This window comes from Scyliorhinus torazame, chromosome 6, assembly GCF_047496885.1.
Source record: "Scyliorhinus torazame isolate Kashiwa2021f chromosome 6, sScyTor2.1, whole genome shotgun sequence".
NCBI lineage: Eukaryota > Metazoa > Chordata > Chondrichthyes > Carcharhiniformes > Scyliorhinidae > Scyliorhinus > Scyliorhinus torazame.
This window is the reverse complement of record NC_092712.1, coordinates 214,426,566-214,449,311: the sequence shown is the minus strand read 5'-3', so window position 1 is coordinate 214,449,311 and position 22,746 is coordinate 214,426,566. Positions and strand designations below refer to the sequence as shown.

The window sequence follows — 22,746 nt, the reverse complement described above, 5'->3', positions numbered from 1 at the left end:
TTTTGTTATTTGTTTATGTTAACATGCGGGCTACGGTTTGGGGGTTTGGTGGGAGGATGGGATTGTTGTTGATATGGGGATTGACATTGTATTCGTTACTGCTCATTGTTTATTGTTATGGGTGTAAATTTGGGAGAAAATGAGAAAAGGGAGGAGAATAAAAATATTTTTAAAAAAATCAAATCTTTCAAAGCACTAGACAAATTAATCATGACGTTCATATGGGGGGGGGGGGGGGAATGCTGGGATCCCAAAGAAGGTCCTACAAAAAACAAAATCCAGGGGGGGGGGGGGGCTTGCCCTCCCAAACCTACAATTCTACCACTGGGCGGCGCAGCCTAGCGAATAAGGGGATGGATCAAGGAGCCAGAAGCCGAGTGGGTGCGTGCGGAAGAGGCCTCCTGCAAGGGGACTTCCCTCCGGGCCCTCGCTATGGCGGCACTCCCAGCCCCACCCAAAAAACACTCCAGCAGCCCAGTGGTGATAGCCACCCTCTAGACGTGGAACCAACTACGACAGCAATTTGGTCTGCTTAAAATGTCAGACAAAGCCCCCATCTGCAACAACCATAGGTTCACACCAGCGCCGACTGACTTTAAAAAGTGGGGACAGGACGGAGGGACACTGACAGTCAGGGACCTATATACGGCCAGCAGGATCGCAACACTGGACTAACTGACGGAGAAATTCCAGCTAGCCAGGGGGAACGAGCTAAGGTACCTGCAACTCAAAAACTTCCTACGAAAGGAGAAAAGGACGTACCCACAACCGTAACGACAGACATTACTTGAAGAGTTACTGGACGCAAACACCTTAGATAAAGGAAACTGTAGCTACATGTATGAACGACTGGTAGAAGGGGCCAACACCGTACTGGACGCAACAAGAAAGAAATGGGAGGAAGACCTGGGGATTGAAATAGGGCAGTGACTCTGGAGGGAAGCACTGCATAGGGTCAATTCCACCTCCATGTGCGCAAGGCTCAGCCTGACGCAACTAAAAGTGGTACATAGAGCCCACTTAACAAGAACTTGAATGAGTAGGTTCTTCCCGGAGGTGGAGGACAGATGAGAGCAGTGCCAAGGAGACCCGGCCAACCACGCCGACATGTTCTGGTCTTGCCCCAGACTTGGTTGGTACTGGACAGCCTTCTTCGAGGCAATGTTCAAAATGGTGGGGATGAGGGTGGAGCCATGCCCGAAAGTGGTGGTCTTCGGGGTATCAGACCTATTTATAGGGAGGAGGGTGGACGCCCTTGCCTTTGCCTCCCTGATCGCCCGTCTTAGAATCCTGTTCGGCTGGTGGTCAGCAGCACCACCCAAAGCTGCAGACTGGCTGTCCGACCTCTCAGAATCTCTCCAAATGGAGAAAATTAAATTCGCCATCGGAGGGTTGGACGACGGCTTCCACAGAACGTGGGAGCCATTCACCCAACTGTTCCGGGACCTGTTTGTGGCCAAACGAACAAGCAGAAGAATAGCCAGGTAGCCAAGAATCAGGGGAAAGTAGCCAAAGCGTGAGATGGAGGGAAAGGCCCGGGTGAGGGGGGGGGGCGGGAGGTTGGGGGGGGGGGGGGGGGGGGGGGGCAGCTAAACCTAAGAGAAAAGAAAGGTGAACCACAGGAGAAAGGGGAGGTGCGAGGGAAGAAGGAGGAGACAGGGAACAATAGAGGGGAACCAGACAGGGAGGGGAAGCGAAGGAATGAAAGTCGGAAGGAGAGCACGGGAAACGACATCAAACTCGGCAAATACAGTAACGGAGAGCAAGCAAATACAGAAGAAAGACGGGGCGAACGACCGAAGCGGAGGTGAATGCGTAACGACGGGATCGAAAACCGTCCGGGAGAAGCAAATAACAACACCGACACCAGATCCATTCTTGTATTGCCCTCTCTGTATTGGACATAACTACTGTAATTGTTTCTCCGGCACCCAAATGTATATGTACCTCCCCAGTTCCCCCCCCCACCGCCCCCTGCCCCCACAAACAGGTGCCTACTTATTTGTTATTGCTAACTATACAGAGTTGCTGTTTTTGAGCTAGTGTACAATATCCTACCAGGTTTTTTAAAATATATATTTCAATCTGTATACATAACTGTAAATATACTATGTTAAAAAACCCAACAAAAAACATTTATATTAAAAAAAATTGAATCTGTTCCGCTATTCAATGGGATCATGACTGCTCTGATGCAGAATAGAAATATGTTTCATATTGGTCAAGTTAATCTTTTTAATAAAAGGGAGGAATTTGATAAGCCAATTATGTTTTTTAGTAAATTTGTTCACAATGGTTTATCTTTACTCTGTTAGCTTTCAATCCATCTCCCTATTCAAAGCAATTGGACCATCCTTCACAACTTCAGTCATAGGTTACCTTTCTACCATACTCTGTGGTAATTGTTTGCATGCAATTGCCATCATATTCTTAAATTAATGCTTACACCCTGATGCACGTTTGACCAAATTTGCTACTGTTCTGATATACATATTGCAACGATTGTGGCCGTGATTTAATGCAAAGGTTTCTAAGTGTGGTAGCAAGAAGAAACTGCCGCAAGCATCCCGACGGTCGACCTGGCGAGGCCATCACTGGTATCAAACGTTAATTGGTCCATTTAACAAGGCCCCACGGGCTTCATGCCGCAAATGATAGTCAGCCGGCTGATTCGCCAGGACCGCGCCCACCAGCTCCCTGATAACAAGGGGGAGCAGCACTAAAATCGATCCTGCAGAGCAAACCCCACAAAGCTCGCAGCCGTGCCAGGGAGGAGACAAGCCCATGATTCAGGGATGCTGACCTGGCCAGATTGTTGGACATGGTCAAGACCAGATGAAATGCCCTGTTCCACCGAGGGTCTTGGAGGGTCAGCCACTGTCACCTGGGAGGAAGTAGCAGGAACCGTCAGCTCGGGGAGCGTCACCAGGAAGACTGGCACCCAGTGCCGTAAGATCAACGACCTCCACTGGTCGGTACGGGTCCTCCGGCCCCAAGGTCTCCAGAGGACGTCCGCTGGGGCATCAAAGGCCACGGGGTAGCTGGCTGCTTCCACCTCTGATACGCATCCTGGGGACACACCTAGATGCCGTGGTAGAGCAAGGATGACTGAGAGGGCATTGAGGGATAGGGAGAATGGGGGAAGGTTCAGAGGAGTGGGGAAAATGGGACAGCAACATTGGGGGCTAGGGGCAGTTGGTGACACATATATTCAGCATTCAAAAACATTGCACCCATGCAATCTGACGCCTCTGACATTTTCTTATGCAATGCGGGCAGACCATCAATCCTCTGCCCCAGCCATCCGGGCATGGGGGTCCTGGATTCCACTGCTGCCTACCCTCCATCCTGCAGCTCCTCCCCACGCTCGTCATCCTGCCCCTTCTGGTCCGGCGCTTCCTTGTTCTCCTCCTCAGATGTGGCCACATGTCCCTCTCCTTCCACCTGCAGCATGTTGCCCCACTGCTGTGCCAGGTTGTGGAGGGCACAGCAGCCCAGCACAAAGTGGACGGCCCTCAGGGAAGTGTACTACAGTGCATCACCAGAGCGGTCAAGGCATCAAAATCGCACTTTGAGGAGTGTTATGAGCTAGGGTTTTGAAAACTCCGAAGTATATTATGGAGTTCACCTGACCTATCACTGTTTATTGATTTTGGTTATGATGAGCACAAGAGCCTGCCTTTCAGGTATTATTCAACAGGCTTCTTAGATGCTTTTGATCAAAAAACACCTTTATTCTATGAATTTAGTTAACATTTGTATAAACACACACAGTAAGAATTTTTATCAACTACAAATACAAAGACCCCACACAGCTACAGTAATCTATGTAACTAAAGTAAACAATTCAATTACAAAATCCAAGTAAAACCAGAAACCCTTTATTAAAGGCATGGCCCAGCACACGGCATTCTCACTGGTATAAGACTTGTTATTGATACTCTGTTCCCCTTTCCAAACAGCAGGTTTGAATTCCTTCCAGAAAGCAATTATCTCTTTTAAGTTACCAAGCAGTCCGGAAACAGCTTTTAAAATGAAGATAGAGAGACATTTCTTTCCACCTGTGCAGTTCAAACCAGTCCAAAACCCAAAGCGAAAGTAAATCTCACCGGGCCACAGCCCAGCTCCACCCACACAATGACATCACTGAAGCCATGTGATAAGACAAAAACATTTCTTAAAGGGACACTCCCATGGCAGGAGTCCAATATAGCTGTTGTGCACACGCCCTGGGAAGCGTGCCCACACGTGCATCATTTTCATGTTGTGGCCACACACAAGCTGAACGTTCAGGGGGTGAAACCCCTTCCTGTTGATTTAGGACACTCCCTGATGGCCTGGTGTGTGCAAGGTGACATACGTGCCATCTATTACTCCCCCTGGACCTGGGGCGTCCTGGCGATGGCAGAGAATCTTGCTGCCCAGACATCTTGTTGGGTTCAGTCCAGGTCAAAGTTTACATAGTTCCTACCAGCAGGGAATGGGTTTAGATATCGGCAGGTACGGGATTTTCTAAGAAAGCAGGTTCCGACCTTCCCGCTCCTGCCACCACGGGATACATGACAGGGTAGTTTCCAGAACATGGGTGGAAGAGGGGAAGGTATCAGATATCTACAAAGAACTTATGGAGTTGGAGGAAACTCAGATAGAGGAGCTAAAGGGCAAGTGGGAAGATGAGCTAGGGGGAGAGATAGAGGCGGGTCTATGGGCAGATGCCTTAAGCAGGGTTAACACATTCTCATCATGTGCCAGGCTTAGCCTGATACCATTTAAGGTAGTTCACCGGGCACACATGATGGTGGCCCGGATGAGCACGTTCGTTGGGGTAGAGGACAGGTGTGCGAGATGCGCGGGAGGTCCAGCAAACCATGTCCCTATGTTTTGGGCATGCCCGAAGCTTGGAGGGTTTTGGCAGGGGTTTGCTAAGGCAATGTCCACGGTACTTAAAACATGGCTGGTGCCGAGTCCAGAGGTGGCGATCTTTGGAGTGTCAGAAGAGCCGGGAGTCCAGGGGGCAAGAGAGGCTGACGTTTTGGCCTTTGCCTCCCTGGTAGCCCGGAGACTGATTCTGTTAATGTGGAGGGACTCAAAGCCCCCCGAGTGTAGAGACCTGGGTTAGTGACATGACTGGGTTTCTCAGTCTCGAGAAAATAAAGTTCTCCCTGAGAGAGTGAATGTTAGGGTTCGTCCGGAGGTGGCAGCCGATCGTCGACTTTCTCGGAGAAAATTAAAATGTCAGCAGAGGCAGAAATCTAGATTGGGGGGGGGTTAGGTTACTGTTTCATTGTTGGGGGTGTGAAGAACGTGATAGGGATGGAAATGTTTTATGTACCATGTTTATGTTGCTGTTATTATTATTATAGAAACAACAAATACCCTAATAAAATGTTTTTTTAAAAAGTTTACATGTTTCGCTGCCTGGTAAAACAGGCCATTCGTGACCTCACAGATGCACTTGTGGGTTGTAGCTTGTGAGATGCCACACAAGTCCCCGCTTGAGCCCTGGAATGATCCTGAGGCGTAAATGTTCAGGGCTGCGGTGACCTTGACTGTCACCGGGAGCGGGTGTGCTCCTCCTCCCTGTGGTGCCAAGTCCACAAGGACATGGCACAGGTGCCGTATCGTCCCCTTGTTGAGGCGGAGCCTCCTGCGGCACACACTGCCTGTCATCTGTTTGAAAGACTGGCAACCCCTGTACACCTTGGGCCGTCGTGGGACTCCCCATCTGGGCCCCTCCCTGGCCTGATGGGCGGCCGTGTCCTCAGGGAGTGGGGCAGGGCCCTGCACATGAGTCTCCGCCTCAGGTTTCTGACGACTCTGCTGCCCTGGCTCCTCCGGCGGTGACGACGCCGACATCGCCGGGCAGAGCGCCAGGAAGCTCGCGGCAGTACTCACTTGCCACCACACTTAGAAACCTTTTCATTGAAACACCCCTTTATCTCTATCCCAGCTTTAACATGAGCCAGCCGAGGTCTCCCAGCCGTGGGAAATCCTGGCATTTGAATGGTGGTAAAGACCGCTGAATGGAATAGGCAAGTGCTTTTACAGAACTGCTTGTGAGCCAGGAGGTGAGGAGTGTTTTATACCCACCACAAGTTACCCTGTTAACTTTCTCAGCAAACAGATCATTCCCCCCACGTTCCCCATTGTAAGACCCAATGCTCACCGAATACCCTCCGTTGACCGCATTCTCCTTCCCGGCCCACCCCCATTCTACTCTCTGGGCCCCTATGATTCTCACTATGGTCCCATCTTTATCATTCTTTTCAAAATATTTTTATTCTCCTACTTTTTCCACATTTCCTCCCAAATTTACACCCAACAATTAACAATAATCAGTAACGAATGTAATGTCAATCCCCATATCAATAACAACGATCCCATCCTCCCACCAAACCCCAAACATTAGCCCGCATGTTAACATAAACAAATGACAAAATAGAATCAGGAATCACCCATCGTCACCATTAACACAGAGTCCCTCTCCCCCCCAAACCTCCCAGCAGCCCCGCCCCCCCCCCCCCCCCCCCCTCTGTTCTATATGATCCAATTCTCGAAAGTGCATAATGAATAACGCCCATGAATTGTAGAACCCCTCCACCCTTCCCCCCAGTCCAAATTTGACCTTTTCAAACATCAAGAATTCCAGCAGGTCCCCCCACCATGCCAGGGCACAGGGTGGAGAGGTTGATCTCCATCCGAACAGGATCTGCCTTTGGGCGATAAATGAGGCGGGGTCTACAACATCTGCCTCCGCACCCGTTTCCAATCCCGGCTGGTCCGACACCCCGAATATGACCTCCCGATGGCCCGGGTCCAGTTTCACGTGCACCACTTTGGAGATTACCCTAAAAACCTCCTTCCAGTAATTCTCCAGCTTTGGACAGGACCAAAACATATGAACGTGATTTGCGGGGCCTCCCCCACAACATTCACGCACATCTTCTACCCCCTCAAAGAGCCGTTCATCCTCACCCTTGTAAGGTGTGCACTATACACCACCTTCAGCTGTATCAACCTCAACCTCGCACACGAGGTGGAGGCGTTCACCCTCCGGAGCACCTCATACCAGAACCCCTACTCCATCCCCTCTCCCAACTCTTCCTCCCACTTTGCCTTGACCCCTTCCAGCGGCGCCTACTCCTCCTCCAAAATAGCCCCGTCAACCGCCAATACTACCCCCTTCTCCCGTCTCCGTGTCGTCAGCACCTCCTCCAGCATTGTGGAAGCCGGCTCTACTGGGAAGCTCTGTATCTCCTGTCTGGCAAAGTCTCGAACCTGCAAGGAGCCCATATTTTGCTCCCGCTCCTTCAATCCCGCAAACCGACTGCCAAGAAACAAATCTTTTAGTGTCCTAATTCGTTTCTCCTCCCATCTCCGAAAATTGTCCCATCCTTATCTTATCCAAGACTGTGATGTCTTCGGAATCCAACCGTGACCCATGATCACATCCTATCATCCTCCTTTATGATTGTTTTTAAAACTTAAGAGTACCCAATTCATTTATTCCAATTAAGGGGCAATTTAGTGTGGCCAATCCTCCTACCCTGCACATCTTTGGGTTGAGCAGGCGAAACCCACAAAACACAGGGAGAAAGTACAAATTCCACACGGACAGTGACCCAGAACTGGGGTCGAGCTTGGGACTTTGGCGCCAAGAGGCAGCAGTGCTAACCACTGCACCACCGTGCTTCCCCATCTTCCTCTATGATAATAATAATAATCTTTATTAGTGTCACAAGTAGGCTTACATTAACACTGCAATGAAATTACTGTGAAAATCCCCTAGTTGCCACACTCCGGTGCCTGTTCGGATACACTAAGGGAGAATTCAGAATGTCTAACAAGCACCTCTTTGGAACTTGCGGGAGGAAACCGGAGCACCTGGAGGAAACCCACGCAGACACAGGGAGAACGTGCAGATTCACACAGACAGTGACCCACGCCGGGAATCGAACCCCTCTCCCGGGCGCCATAAAGCAACAGTGCTAACCACTGTGCTATTGTGCCACCCATTCCCGGCTATGGCCTGATCCTGTAGGCATACCAGTCAGATAGCTCTCAATCTCGTTAGTTATGACCAGGCAAAGGATTCTAAAAATGGCAACAAATAAAATCAACAAAAGATCAGGATATGCTGAAAATACTCATCTGTTCTATTAGCATTAATGGAGATAGAAGCAAAGTTAATGTTTCAGATGGATCATCTATCATCAGAACTAGAATTCCCCTTGCCTGTTCCCTCATCTCTCCCTGTAATTATCAGAGCAATTACGTTGAATTTTGTGGAGGTGGAAGAGAACCCACAGCTAGAGCTGAAAATGGGAGCCAACCTTGCTTCAGTTGGAGGTGGGGCTCAGGGAGGCAACTGCCAATGGTGGTGAATTAAGGAAGGTGGCATGTCCCAAAAAATGCTGGACCAATCAGAGGGCCACCAGCTCAGCAGCACGCCAATAGCCATAGCCATTGCTATGGTTGTAGCTACAAGGAGAAACTGCCTCAAAGGCTGAGTTCTTGCAAAGAAAGGGAAGTGAGGTTGGGAGCTGCGGGGGCCAGACAGGTATGCCCCGATGATTGGGCATGGGGGGGATGCGGAGATGTTTGGGAAGTACCAACGCACCACTGCTGCGAGGAGAGCTCCCTACCCTACTTTCCCATGGAGTGTACTGGGAAGCAGTCAATATGGCGTCTTTCAAATGAGATGTCAGACTGATGCAGGTGGACATACATAATCCCATAGCACTATTGGGAAGGACAAGGGAATTATCCCTGGTCTGCTGATCAATATTTATCCCTAAAGAAACATAATAGATTATCTGGCCATTATCACATTACAAAGCAGGAGCAGGCCACGTGCAAGCGTCCCGAGGCTGTGAACGGTGCTATATAAATTAAAATATTTCTTTCTTCCCAGGAATGCAGGTCGTCTATCATAAATGCCATAATGTTTCCATTATCAGCGTTAGATTACCCCATTTTGCTTTTAATGCCAGGATGACATGACTCGTTCACCTATCCTCTGGTTACAACCCCTTGTATTTAATGTTATATCAGTCCCCGTTCTCTCTCTCGCTCTCTCTCTCTCTACCCCCCACCTCCCCAATTTCTTCACAAATTCTGGTGTATATTATCTGGTCAGAATGCCCTGATAAAATGAATGCATTGCTGATCTCAGCACTATTTTGAGAATTTTCTATTGGGGGTCACGTTCCTTCAAGGGTTAACCACATCCCCTTCACGTATTGGATTACCACATAGACCTCTGTGAAATTAAAGCACAAGATGAATTAATTCTTGTGGTCAACAATAAGCTGAAGGAGAACAAAACCTGAACAAATTATTGAAACATTTCTCAGACAAGAGTGAATGGAGTTGCACAACAAGCATGTATTCACATCGGCCAACTTGTTAACCAAACCTACATCTTATAACTTAGAGCCAGACACAAAATAGTATCATGATATAGACTGGGGCCAGTTTAGCTCACTTGGCTAGACAGCCGGTTTGTGATTCAGAGCAAGTTTGTGATAGTGGGGATTCAGTGAGGTACATTGTGGATAGCACAATTGCTTCACAGCTCCAGGGTCCCAGGTTCGATTCCCAGCTTGGGTCACTGTCTGTGCGGTGTCTGCACATCCTCCCCGTGTGTGCGTGGGTTTCCTCCCACAGTCCAAAGGTGTGCGGGTTAGGTGGATTGGCAATGCTAAATTGCCCATAGTGTCCAAAATTGCCCTTAGTGTTGGGTGGAGTTACTGGGTTATGGGGATTAGGTGGGGTTACTGGGTTATGGGGATAGGGTGGAGGTGTGGACCTTGGGTAGGGTGCTCTTTCCAAGAGCCGGTGCAGACTCGATGGGCCGAATGGCCTCCTTCTGCACTGTAAATTCTATGTAATCTATGTAATTCCGTGCAGCTGAGGTTATTCATGAAGGCCCCGCCTTCTCAACCTTACCCCTCGCCTGAGGTGTGGTGATCCTCAGGTTAAATCACCACCAGTCAGCTCTCCTCCTCAAAGGGGAAAGCAGCCTGTGGTCATCTGGGACTACAGCGACTTTACCTTCCCTTAGACTGCATCTAGTAAAATTTTATTCAACTTCAGAATGTTCTATCTGGAGTACAATTGTAGATTTTTAATAACCAACAATTTCATAATTTTGACCTGAAATGTTTAATTTTGAGCAGATTGAACTAATTACAATTGACTATGGCACAGCAGTTGAAGAAAAGAAAAAGCTGAAATAGGCAAAGGAATGGATTCTGGGGTGCGGTGGGAATGTGAGAGAAGTGACACAGCGGGTTCTTCACATTGGAAGCACCATACTTTTTGTTCTATTCATTTATGGGAAGTGGGCATCGCTGGCTAGGCCAGCATTTATTGTCCATTCTTAATTGCCCGTGAGAAGGTGAGATGCCTTCTTGCACCTCTGCAGTCTATGCAGTGTTGGTACACCCACAGTGCTGTTCGGAAGGGATTTTCAGGATTGTCACCCAGCGACAGTGAAGGAACGGCAATATAGTCCTAAATCAGAATAGTGAGTGGCTTGGATAGGAACTTCCAGGTGGTGGTATTCCCATATATCTGCTGCCCTGTACTTTGAGGTCATGGGTTTGGAAGGTGCTGTTGAAGGAGCCTTCGGGAGTTGTTGCAGTGCATCTTATAAATGGTGCATACTATTGCCACTGCGCGGTGGTGGAGGGAGTGAATGTTAAGGTGGTGGATCAATCAAAGGGGCTGCTTTGTCTTTGATCGTGTTGAGCTTCTTGAGTGATGTCAGAGCTGCACTCATCCAGGCAAGTGGAGAATATTCTACCACACTCCTGACTTGTGCCTTGTAGATGGTGGACAGACATAGGGGAGTCAGGAAGTGATTTACTCTCTGCAGAGTTACCCGTCTCTGATTTGTTCTTGTAGCCGAAGTATTTATATGGCTGGTCCAGTTCAGTTCAATGGTAACCCCCTCATGGATGTTGATAGTGGGGATTCAGTGAGGTACATCAATGAACCTCCCCAATGCTGACCTTTTGATGGAGGAAATGCCATTCATGAAGCAACTGATGATGGTTACGCGGTCTCAGGGCTGAGCTGATTGACTTCCGTGTTCCTTTGTGCTAGCTATGACTAGCTATTGGACATTTCCCTACACTCCACTCCACTCCACCCCACCCCGACTCCCATTGATTCAATTTTGCTAGAGTTCCTTGATGCCAGACTTGATCAAATGTTGCCTTGATGTCAAGGGCAGTCACTCTCATCTCACATCTGGAATTCAGCTTATTTTTCCATGTTTAGATTAAGGCTGTAATGAGATCAGGCGCTGAGTGGCCCTGGCAACATCCAAACTAAGCATCAGTGAGCAGGTTATTGCCGAGTAAGTGCTGTTTGATAGCACTGTCGACGATGTCTTTCATCACTTTACTGATGAATCGAGAGTAGGCAGATGGGACGGTAATTGGCAAGGTTGGATTTTCGTACATTTTGTGCACAGGACATATCTGGACAGCTTTCACATTGTTGGGTATATGTCAGTGTTGGAGCTGTACTGGAACAGCTTGGCCAGCGCATGGCTAGTTCTGGACCACAAATCTGGTACTATTGCCAGAATACCGTCAGAGCTCATATCCTTTGTCTTTTCCAGTTTCTCCAGTCGTTTCTTTATATTAGCTGAAGCGAATTGAATTTATATCTGTGATGCTGGGGACTTCAGGAAGAGGCCAAGATGGATCATCCAGCTGGCAATTCTGGCTGAAGGTGGTTGTAAAGCTGAATGCTGTGACAAGATTTATTCTCTCAGTGCGTTCCCGGTCTGAAAGCAAGCATCTTCCCAAGGATGGCAGATGATAAAAAATAAAAAAGACAGGCTTTTCCTGTTATAAGAACATAAGAAATAGAAGCAGGAATAAGCCATAAGGCCACTCATGTCTGCTCCACTATTCTATCTCAAATCCACTTTGCAACTCTATTTCCATATCCCTCGATTCTTTTTAAAAAATATATATATTTATTAAGAGTTTTTCAACAAAATTTTCAACCATACAAACAAACCCCCCCCCCCCGTAACAAAACCGAAAGAATGCTCGCATAGCAAGATATAAACATGGCAAGTCAATATGATACAGAACTTTGTACATTGGATTCCTCCCGTACATGTCAGTTTTCCGGATCGTTCATGTGTAATCTTGCTCAAATGCCCCCCAGAAAAAAAAAACCTTCCCCCCCCCCCCCCCCGGGTTGCTGTTGTTGCTGTCCGACCTTCACCTAACGCTCTGCGAGATAGTCTAGGAACGGTTGCCACCGCCTGTAGAACCCCTGTGCAGACCCTCTCAAGGCAAACTTTATCCTCTCCAACTTGATAAACCCAGCCATATCATTTATCCAGGCCTCCACGCTGGGGGGCTTTGCCTCTTTCCACATTAACAAGATCCTTCGCCGGGCTACTAGGGACGCAAAGGCCAGAATGCCGACCTCTTTCGCCTCCTGCACTCTCGGCTCGTCCATTACTCCAAATAGTGCTAGCCCCCAGCTTGGCTTGACCCGGACTTTCACCACCTTAGACACGATTCCCGCAACTCCCCTCCAGAACGCCTCCAGTGCCGGGCATGACCAAAATATATGGACATGGTTCGCCGGACTTCCTGAGCACCTCCCACATCTGTCCTCCACCCCAAAGAACCTACTCAGCCTCGCCCCCGTCATATGAGCTCTGTGCACTACCTTAAACTGTATCAGGCTAAGCCTGGCACACGAGGAAGAGGAATTAACCCTACTTAGGGCATCAGCCCACAGCCCCTCTTCAATCACCTCCCCCAGCTCCTCTTCCCATTTACCTTTCAGCTCCTCTACCAAAGCCTCCCCCTCTTCTTTCATCTCCTGGTATATCGCCCACACCTTGCCCTCCCCGACCCATACGCCAGAAATCACCCCGTCTTGAATCCCCTGTGCCGGGAGCAGCGGGAATTCCCTCACCTGCCGCCTCACAAACGCCCTCACTTGCATGTACCTGAAGGCATTTCCTGGGGGTAGTCCAAATCTTTCCTCCAGTGCCCCTAAGCTCGCAAATGTCCCATCGATGAACAATTGCCCCATTCTTCTAATCCATGCCCGATGCCATCTCTGAACCCCCCCGTCCATCCTTCCTGGGACAAGCCGATGGTTATCCCTGATCGGGGACCACACCGAGGCTCCCATCGCTCCCCTATGTCATCTCCGCTGCCCCCAGATCTTTAACATTGCCGCCACCACCGGGCTCGTGGTGTACCTGGTCGGCGAGAGCGGCAGCGGTGCCGTCACCAGCGCCCCCAGGCTCGTTCTTTTGCAGGACGCCATCTACAACCTCTTCCACGCCACCCCCTCTTCTTCTATCACCCACTTACGTATCATCGCCACGTTGGCTGCCCAGTAGTAGCCACCCAAATTCGGCAATGCCAACCCTCCTCTATCCCTGCTACGCTCCAGGAACCCCCTCCTTACCCTCGGGGTCTTGCTCGCCCACACAAAACTCATAATGCTCCTGCCTACCCTCTTAAAAAAGGCCTTGGTGATCACGATTGGAAGGCACTGGAACACAAAAAGAAACCTTGGGAGGACCACCATTTTAATCGACTGTACCCTGCCCGCCAGTGAGAGTGGCAACATGTCCCACCTTTTAAAATCCTCCTCCATCTGTTCCACCAGCCACGTCAAATTAAGTTTATGCAGTGCCCCCCAGCTCCTAGCTACCTGAATCCCCAAGTATCGAAAGCTCCTTTCCGCCCTCCTCAACGGTAGGTCGTCTATCCCTCTTCCCTGATCCCCCGGATGCACCACAAAGAGCTCACTCTTTCCCACGTTGAGCTTATTGCCCGAAAAATCTCCAAACTCCCTTAGGATCTGCATGACCTCAACCATCCCCTCCACTGGATCCGCCACATACAGCAACAGGTCGTCTGCGTACAGCGACACTCGATGTTCCTCTCCCCCTCGGATCACCCCCCTCCATTTACCCGACTCCCTTAACGCCATGGCCAAAGGTTCAATTGCCAATGCAAACAGCAGAGGGGACAGGGGGCACCCCTGCCTCGTCCCTCGATACAGCCGGAAATTCTCCGACCTCCGCCGGTTCGTGACCACACTCGCCACCGGGGCTCTATACAGGAGCTTGACCCAACTAATAAACCCTCCCCCGAACGCAAACCTCCTCAACACTTCCCAGAGATAGTCCCACTCTACTCGGTCAAAGGCCTTCTCCGCGTCCATGGCTGCCACTATCTCCGCCTCTCCCTCCACCGATGGCATCATTATCACATTTAGGAGCCTTTGCACATTGGTATTTAGCTGCCTACCCTCTACAAATCCCGTCTGGTCCTCGTGAATCAGCCCCGGGACACAGTCCTCAATCCTCGTAGCCAACATTTTTGCCAGCAACTTAGCATCTACGTTAAGGAGCGAGATCGGTCTATACGACCCACATTGCAGTGGGTCCTTATCCCGCTTCAAGATCAAAGAGATCGTCGCCTCCGACATTGTCGGGGGCAGGGTCCCCCCCTCCCTTGCCTCATTGAAGGTCCTTACCAGCAACGGGGCTAATAGGTCTACAAACTTCCTATAAAACTCCACCGGGAACTCATCCGGCCCCGGGGCCTTCCCTGCCTGCATGCTCCACAGTCCTTTAACCAGCTCCTCCTCCCCAATTGGCGCCCCCAAACCAGACACCTTCTGCTCCTCCACCCTCGGGAACCTCAGTTGGTCCAAGAATCGTCGCACCCCCTCTTTTCCCCCTGGAGGCTGGGACCTATTCAGCTCCTCGTAAAAGGGCTTAAAAACCTCATTCACTTTCCCCGCACTCCGCACCCTAGTTCCCCTGCCATCTTTAATTCTGCCTATTTCCCTCGCTGCCATCCTCTTACGGAGCTGATGTGCCAGCATCCGACTCGCCTTCACCCCATATTCATATATCGCCCCCTGTGCCTTCCTCCACTGTGCCTCTGCCTTCCCTGTGGTCAACAGGTCGAACTCCGTCTGGAGACTTTGTCTCTCCCTGAGTAGTCCCTCATCAGGAGCCTCTGCATATCTCCTGTCCACCCTTAAAATCTCCCCCACTAACCTCTCCCGTTCCCTGCCCTCTCTCTTCACCCTATGAGCCCTGATGGAGATTAACTCCCCCCCGGACCACCGCCTTGAGCGCCTCCCATACTAGTCCCACCTGCACCTCCCCGTTGTCATTGGCCTCCAGATACCTTTCGATGCCCCCCCTGCACCCTCCCACACACTTCCTCGTCTGCCAGCAGTCCCACATCCAACCGCCACAACGGGCGTTGGTCCCGCTCCTCCCCCAGCTCTAGCTCCACCCATTGCGGGGCATGGTCTGAAATGGCTATGGCCGAATACTCCGTTCCCTCCACTTTCGGGATCAATTCCCTGGCCAGAACAAAAAAATCTATCTGGGAGTAGGCCTTATGGAATGGGAGAAAAAAGAAAATTCTCTGGCCAAAGGCCTGGCAAATCTCCACAGATCTACTCCCCCCATCTGATCCATAAACCCCCTAAGCACCTTGGCCGCAGCCGGCCTCTTCCCCATCCTAGATCTGGAACGATCTAATGCTGGGTCCAGCCCCGTGTTAAAATCCCCACCCATTATCAAGCTCCCTACCTCCAAATCTGGAATACGCCCCAACATCCGTTTCATGAATCCAGCATCGTCCCAGTTCGGGGCATATACATTCACCAGTACCACCTCCGTCCCCTGCAACCTACCGCTCACCATCACATATCGGCCTCCATTGTCCGCTACTATGTTCTTGGCCTCAAACGACACCCGCTTCCCCACCAATATTGCCACCCCTCTATTCTTCGCATCCAGCCCCGAATGGAACACCTGTCCTATCCATACCTTCCTTAACCTGACCTGATCTGCCACCTTCAGATGCGTCTCCTGAAGCATGGCCACGTCTGCCTTCAGTCGCGCGAACACTCGGGCCCTCTTAACCGGCCCGTTTAGGCCTCTTACAATCCACGTGATCAGCCGGATTGGGGGGCTAGCCCCGCCCCCCCCACCGACTAGCCACCCCCTATCTTAGGCCAGTCCCGTGCCTGTGCCTCCCGCACCCTCCAGTCCCCCAGACGGGGAACTCCCGCCCCGACCATCTCTTCCATCTTCAGTTCCCCCTCGGACAGTGCACCAGCAACCCTAATGTCCCCCCCCTCCCCCCTTCCCTCCCCGCTAGATCCGCATCTAGCACTTTTGCTCCCCCCATATTACTTCCGTGAGTCAGCTGACTTCTGCTGACCCCGGCTTCCCCCGCCTTCCCGTTGATCTCCCCCATGTGGGAGTCTCTCTTCCTCCTTACCTTCCTCCTTCCCCCCCGCCCCGTAGCGCGGGAAAAAATCCCGCGCTTTTCTGAGCCAGCCCCGCCCCCTGTGGCGCAGCTCCTGTTGCAGCCATTGTCCCGGTTCCCCCATCCCCGAGTCTCGCCTCCCTCCAGCACCAACGCCCACATTCCCCACCATCTCGTCTACAGAAGAAAAAAAAAGAATTTTAACCAGAACTCTACCCACATCCCCATCCATCATCCCACCCATGAAATATTCTTTACCCATATTTACAACCCCGTATACAACCAACATCCCCCCCCACAACCGCAGCCCCTCAGTTCGAGTCCAATTTTTCCCTTTGGATAAAGGTCCAAGCCTCTTCTGGCGTTTCAAAATAATGGTGTCGGTCCTGATAAGTGACCCACAGCCACGCAGACTGCAGCATGCCGAACCGGACTCTTTTTTTGTGCAGCACCGCCTTGGCCCGGTTGAAGCCAGCTCTCCTCCTTGCCACCTCCGCGCTCCAATCCTGGTAGACTCGGATCACCGCATTCTCCCATCTTCTTGGCCCATCTCAGAACAATTTCTTTGTCCGCGAAGCGATGGAAGCTTGCCACTATCGCCCTTGACGGCTCATCAGCCTTGGGTCTCCTCGCCAGGACCCGGTGAGCCCCTTCCAGCTCCAGGGGGCTCGGAGAGGCCTCCGCACCCATCAGCGACTGGAACATCGTACTCACATACGCCTCGGCATCAGCTCCCTCCACTCCTTTGGGGAGACCCAGAATCCGGAGATTCTTCCTCCTCGACCTGTTCTCCAGGACCTCGAGTCTCTCGGCCCACCTCCTGTGCACCGCCTCGTGCGCCTCCATTTTTACCGCCAGGCCCAGGATCTCGTCCTCGTTCTCATTCGTTTTATCCCTCACCTCACGAAGCTCCACCACCTGGGCCTTCTGGGTCTCCTTCAGCCCCTTGATCGCCAATAACATTGGCGCCAGCACCTCCTTTTTAAGCTCCTCCACACAGCGCTTAAGGAACTCCTGCTGGTCCGGCCCCCATGCTGCTCGATCTCCGCCATCTTGTTTTTTCCCCCTCATTTTTGCCGCTGCTCCAGAGCCTCTTTCTCCGACGCTCCACCGCTAATTTCTGCCATACAACGTAAGGGGGGACCTTACTTCACCTTCCCACACGGGATTAAAACAGAAAATTTCCGTTGGGGCTCCTCTGGAGAGCCCAAAAGTCCGTTTTAGCGGGAGCTGCCGAAATGTGAGGCTTAGCTCCACACCGACGCAACCGAAATTGATTCTCTTCTTTTCTAATGATCTCGGTCTTAAAATACTTAATGGCTGGGCATCCAGATCCTGGCGTAGAAATTACCTAAGATTTACAATTCTCAGATTGAAGGATTTTCCCCTCATTTCAGGCCTAATCCCAAGATTGTGACCCCAGTTTCAGAGTCTCCAGCCAGAGGAAACAGCCTTTCACCATCCAGCCTTCAGGCAGGAAAGCAAAACAGGGAGGGGGTTAAATTTGTAGCCCCCAAAAATGGCCAGAGGGATTGCAATGCATGATTAATCTGTGCGGGTTTATTGAAAAACAGGAAACATGCCAGCTTTGTGCTGCCTATTCATGACAATGATTTTTGTGTGCAGCCAATGCTAACTATGCTGTTGCTTGGCTGCACGCATCAGCATGGGGCCAACATAGTAACTGCCTAGCACCACTTAAAGCTAGCTTGCATCTCTTAAAATGGGAGGTGCATCACTGGCAGGAGCAGCTGCTGGGAGCCATGCAGGAAGTGAAAATGTGTTGGAAATCAGCGAAGAATGGCACAGTATAGGAAAAAGTGAACTCCAAGCTTTTTGGACATGATCCTGGAGGTCTTGGTAGAGAGATGTAAAGGACGAGAGATGTCCTGTATTTGCAATCAAGAGGCAGTATGTACAGATAACTGTGGAAGTCAAAAACCTCAAGAACCTGACTGAAAAAAAATGTCAATAATCTAATCTCACCCAAATGGTCAAAGTCCCTGAATGCACTTTCACAGAATCACAGATTTGCTATGGCACAGATGGAGGTCATTTGGCCTATCCTGTGTGCACCAGCTCTCCAAATGAGCATCATGCTTTAGCGCCATTCCCCAGCCTTTATCCCATACCCCTGCATGTTGTTTCTATTCAAATAATCATCTAACCCCCTCTTGAATGCTTCAATTGAACCTACCTCCACCACACTGCCAGGAAGAGCATTCCAGACCTGAACCACTCGTTTAAGAAAGTTTTTTCTCACATCATATTTGCTTCTTTTGCAAATCACTTCAAATCTATGCCCTCTCCTTCGTGGTCATTTTATAAGCAGGAACAGTTTCTCCCCATCTACACTGTCCAGCCCCATCATGATTTTGAACATCTCTGTCAGATCTCCCCTTAGCCTTCTTCTCTCCATGGGGAACAGTCCCAGTCTCTTCAATCTATCCTCATAACGGAAGTTTCTCATCCCTGAAACCATTCTTGTAAATCTCTTTTGACTCTCTCCAATGCATTTACACCCTTCCTATAATTTTGTGCCCAGAACTGCACACAGTATTCTAGCTGAGGTCTAACTAGTGTTTTGTATACGTTCAGCATAACCTCCTTGTTCTTGTACTCTTTGCTCCTATTATTAATTCCCAGAATGATATATCCTTTTTACTTCTCTCTCCACCTATCCTGCCACCTTCACTCATCTATGCACATATACATCCAGGTTCCTCTGCTCCTGCACTCCCTTAAGAATTTTTCCTCTTATTTTATATTGCCTCTTCATGTTCTTTCTACCAAAATGCATTAATTCACACTTCTCCGTATTGAACTTCAGCTGCCACCTACCTGCCCACTCCACCAACTTGTCTATGTCATTTTGAAATTCTACACTGTCCTCTTCACAGTTTACAATACTTCCAAATTTTCTATCATTTGCAAACTTTAAAATTGTCCACTGCACACCACGATCTAGATCATCAATATATGTCAGAAAAAGCAAGGGTCCTAATACCTAATATGCATGGGAATACCACTACAAATCTTCCTCAAACCTGAAAAATATCCAATGACCATTATTCTCTGCTTCTTATTATCAGCCAATTTTGTATCCACGTTGCTACTATTCCTTTTATTCCATGAGCTAAACCTATTTTCGCTAGTCTGTTGTGTGGCACTGTAATGGATACCTTTTGAAAGTCCATGTACACCAGATCAACAGCATTACCTTCATTGACCATCTCTGTTACCTCCTCAAAAAACACAATTTCCCCTTTAGAAAGCTATGCTGGCTCTTCCTAATCAACCCATGTGACTACTAATTCTATCCTGAATAATTGTTTTCTGGAATATTGCCCACCACTGATGTTAAAGAGACTGGTCTGTAATTGCCGGGGCTATCCTTACAACCTTTTTTGACAAGGGCGTAACATTTGCAATTCAAATGCCAGATCGTGCCAAGTGCACCATAAGGCTTAGACATTGTTCAAATCACTACACTCCAGTCACTCACTTACCCTCATGAGCCAGATGGGCCTATCAGCCTTCATGAGCCAGGTTTTCCAAACTCAAGGTAGGGCTGAATTGCATCAGGCGGACTTTAAGAATAGCCTACAAAATCGGATCCAGGATTTCAGCTCCTGTTTCCAAAGTCAGCAATTTGCATTTGTGGTCCTGTCTCAAAGTTGGGATTTTAGAACTTCCACAATTTTGGATGAACTGGTTGGGTTTGGAAGGCAATGGGAATTGCAGCTGCAAAGAGTTGAACTATAGGGGAACGATGATTAGAACTGGGAATTACATGAAATGTCAATGCAAAAGTGTTGCCAACCTGACACCTTGAAATGCTATAGCATAAAGTATATCTGTTTTTACTGCATTGAATGATGGTAGTGCATTGAATTGAAAAAGTAAGCGATCATTAAATAATGTGGTTGCCAGATTCTTACTTCTGACAACTGGCAAGCTGTTAAGTGAATAAGCAGAGTTGTGAGAAAGAAAAATCAGATCATCCACTGTATAAAGTGCTATTATGCATTGTACAAATTTGAAGCTCAGATATGATTGTGTGAAATGCCCCCATAACTTTCATTGTTTACCTCGAAGTTCAGCTCAGCCACCTATTTGCCTATTTTAAAGTTTTGACAGATGGCTGAGTTTTTGGAAGTCTTCAACTGTTCTAATTTATTCTGTTGAGGAGGGTCTGTTTACACAGTTGTTCAGGGGAATGTCAATTTGAATGCTTGGCTGCCTTTCAAATCATTGATCAATTCTGCTTTGCAGGGTTGGTTTACACAGCTGTCCAGGGTGGTGTAAGCTTGTTTATTCTGACTGTTTGTGAAAAGGACAATGGTTTTCAGCGGCTCCTCAAGTAATGTTTGTTTATTTTGGCTGATATATGAGCTTTGCAAGGTCTTCCAAATGCTTTTAGAGGGCTGGTGCGTTCTATGTATTAATTTCGCTCGAGTAGGTTCAGGGGTTGAGAGGTGAATGGGGTGAGGAGAGGAGTAGAGGGTGAGGGGGTAGAGTTAGAGGTGACCTCATACTGATCTCCAGAACTGGGCCGGTGCCTCTACGAATGGAGTGAACCTTTTAGCTGGCTACCTCGGCAAAGACCCATCTCACCTTTAGATGAGTTAGATGATGGAACTAAATGTAATATCTCCAAGTATACGGCCGATGCAACATAATGTGGATAAATGTGAGGATATTCACTTTAGTAGCGAAACAGGAAGGCAGATTATTACCATGTTGCCGCTACGACCAAGAAAGTACAACGGCCCCCAAAGGTCCGCCAGAAACTAAGGAAATCCAGCATGTCCACAATGACTCTTACCAATTTTTATAGCTGTACCATAGAAAGCATCCTGTCTGGCTGCATCACAACCTGGTATGGTAACTGCTCGGCCCAAGACCATAAGAAACTGAAGAGGGTCGTGAGCACAGCCCAGTCAATCACGCTAACCCGCCTCCCATCATCAATTGACTCTGTCTACACCTCCTGCTGCCTTGGGAAAGCAGGCAACATAATCAAAGACCCCTCCCACCTGGGTTATTCTCATAGAATCATAGAACTTAAATGCAGAAGGAGGCCATTTGGCCCATTGAGTCTGCACCGGCCCTTGGAAAGAGCACCCTACTTAAACCTACGCCTCCAACCTATTTACATTGTGTACTTATTTAAAAAAAAATTTTTTTTTTGTTTTTTTTTGTTTTACAGTATCCAATTATTTATTTTTTCCCAATTAAGGGGCAATTTAGCATGGCCAATCCACCTAACCTGCACATCTTTTGGGTTGTGGGGGTGAAACCCACGCAGACATGGGGAGAATGTGCAAACTTCACACGGACAGTGACCTAGGGCTGGGATTCGAACCCGGGTCCTCAGCGCCGCAGACCCAGGGCTAACCACTGCGCCACTGTGCTGCCCTTACATCGTGCACTTATCGTATGTTCTATGTTTTCATGTACGGAGCGCACTGCCTGGACTGTACGCAGAACACTACTTTTCACTGTACCTCGGTACATGTAACAATAAATCTGAATCTGAATGGCTATAGATTGTGATAGGGGATTGTGCAACAAGACTGCGATGTCATTGTACAGTAGTCGCTGAAAATATACATGCAGGTGCAGCTGGCAGTGAAGAAGGCAAATGATACGTTGGCCTTCATTGCATGAGGATTCAGGTACGGGAGCATGGATGTTTTGCTGCAATTACGCAGGTCTTGAAGCCACACCTGGAATATTGTTTTGGTCTCCTTACCAGAGGAAGGATGTTCGTACTATTGAGGGATTGCAGTGAAAGTTTACCAGACTGATTCCTGGGATAGCGAGATTGACGTATGAGGAAAGACTGAGTTGGGTAGGATTATATTCGCTGGATTTAAGAAGAATGAGAGGGGAGGGGAGGATCTCATAGAAATCTATAACATTCTAACAGGACGAGACCGGGTAGATGCAGGAAGGATGTTCTCGATGGCGGGGGTGTCCAGAATCACGGGTCACAGTCCAAGGATACGGGGTCAACTGTTTAGTACTGCGATGAGGAGAACTTCCTTCACCCAGAGAGTGGTAAACCTGTGGAATTCTCTACCACAGCAGAGGTCAAAAAACATTTGGGCGTGATTCTCCGTCGGTGGGATCCTCCCCTTTGCTGGCAGTGCACTCACGGCCACGGATTTGCCGACGGCGTGCGGGAGGCCACAATGGGAAGCCCCATTAGCCGGCTGCCGGGATGGAGGATCTCGCTGCCGGCGGGGGCGCGCCGTGCCAGAAAACAGGTCCGGCGGGACGGAGAATCCTGCCCTGTATGTTTCCAAGAAGGAGTCAGATATAGTTGTTGGAGCTAAGGGATCAAATAATATTGGGGGAAAGCGGGAACAGGTTACTGAGTTGGATGATCAACCATGATCATAATGAATAGCGGAGGAGGCTCAAAGGG

At 49.3% G+C, this 22,746-nt stretch overlaps 1 protein-coding gene across 3 annotated transcripts in view; it reads right to left on the bottom strand.

The window, feature by feature from the left end:
* cpvl (carboxypeptidase vitellogenic like) overlaps nucleotides 1–22,746 on the bottom strand; it is a 172,763-nt gene that overhangs the window by 11,086 nt on the left and 138,931 nt on the right. The window lies entirely within an intron of this gene.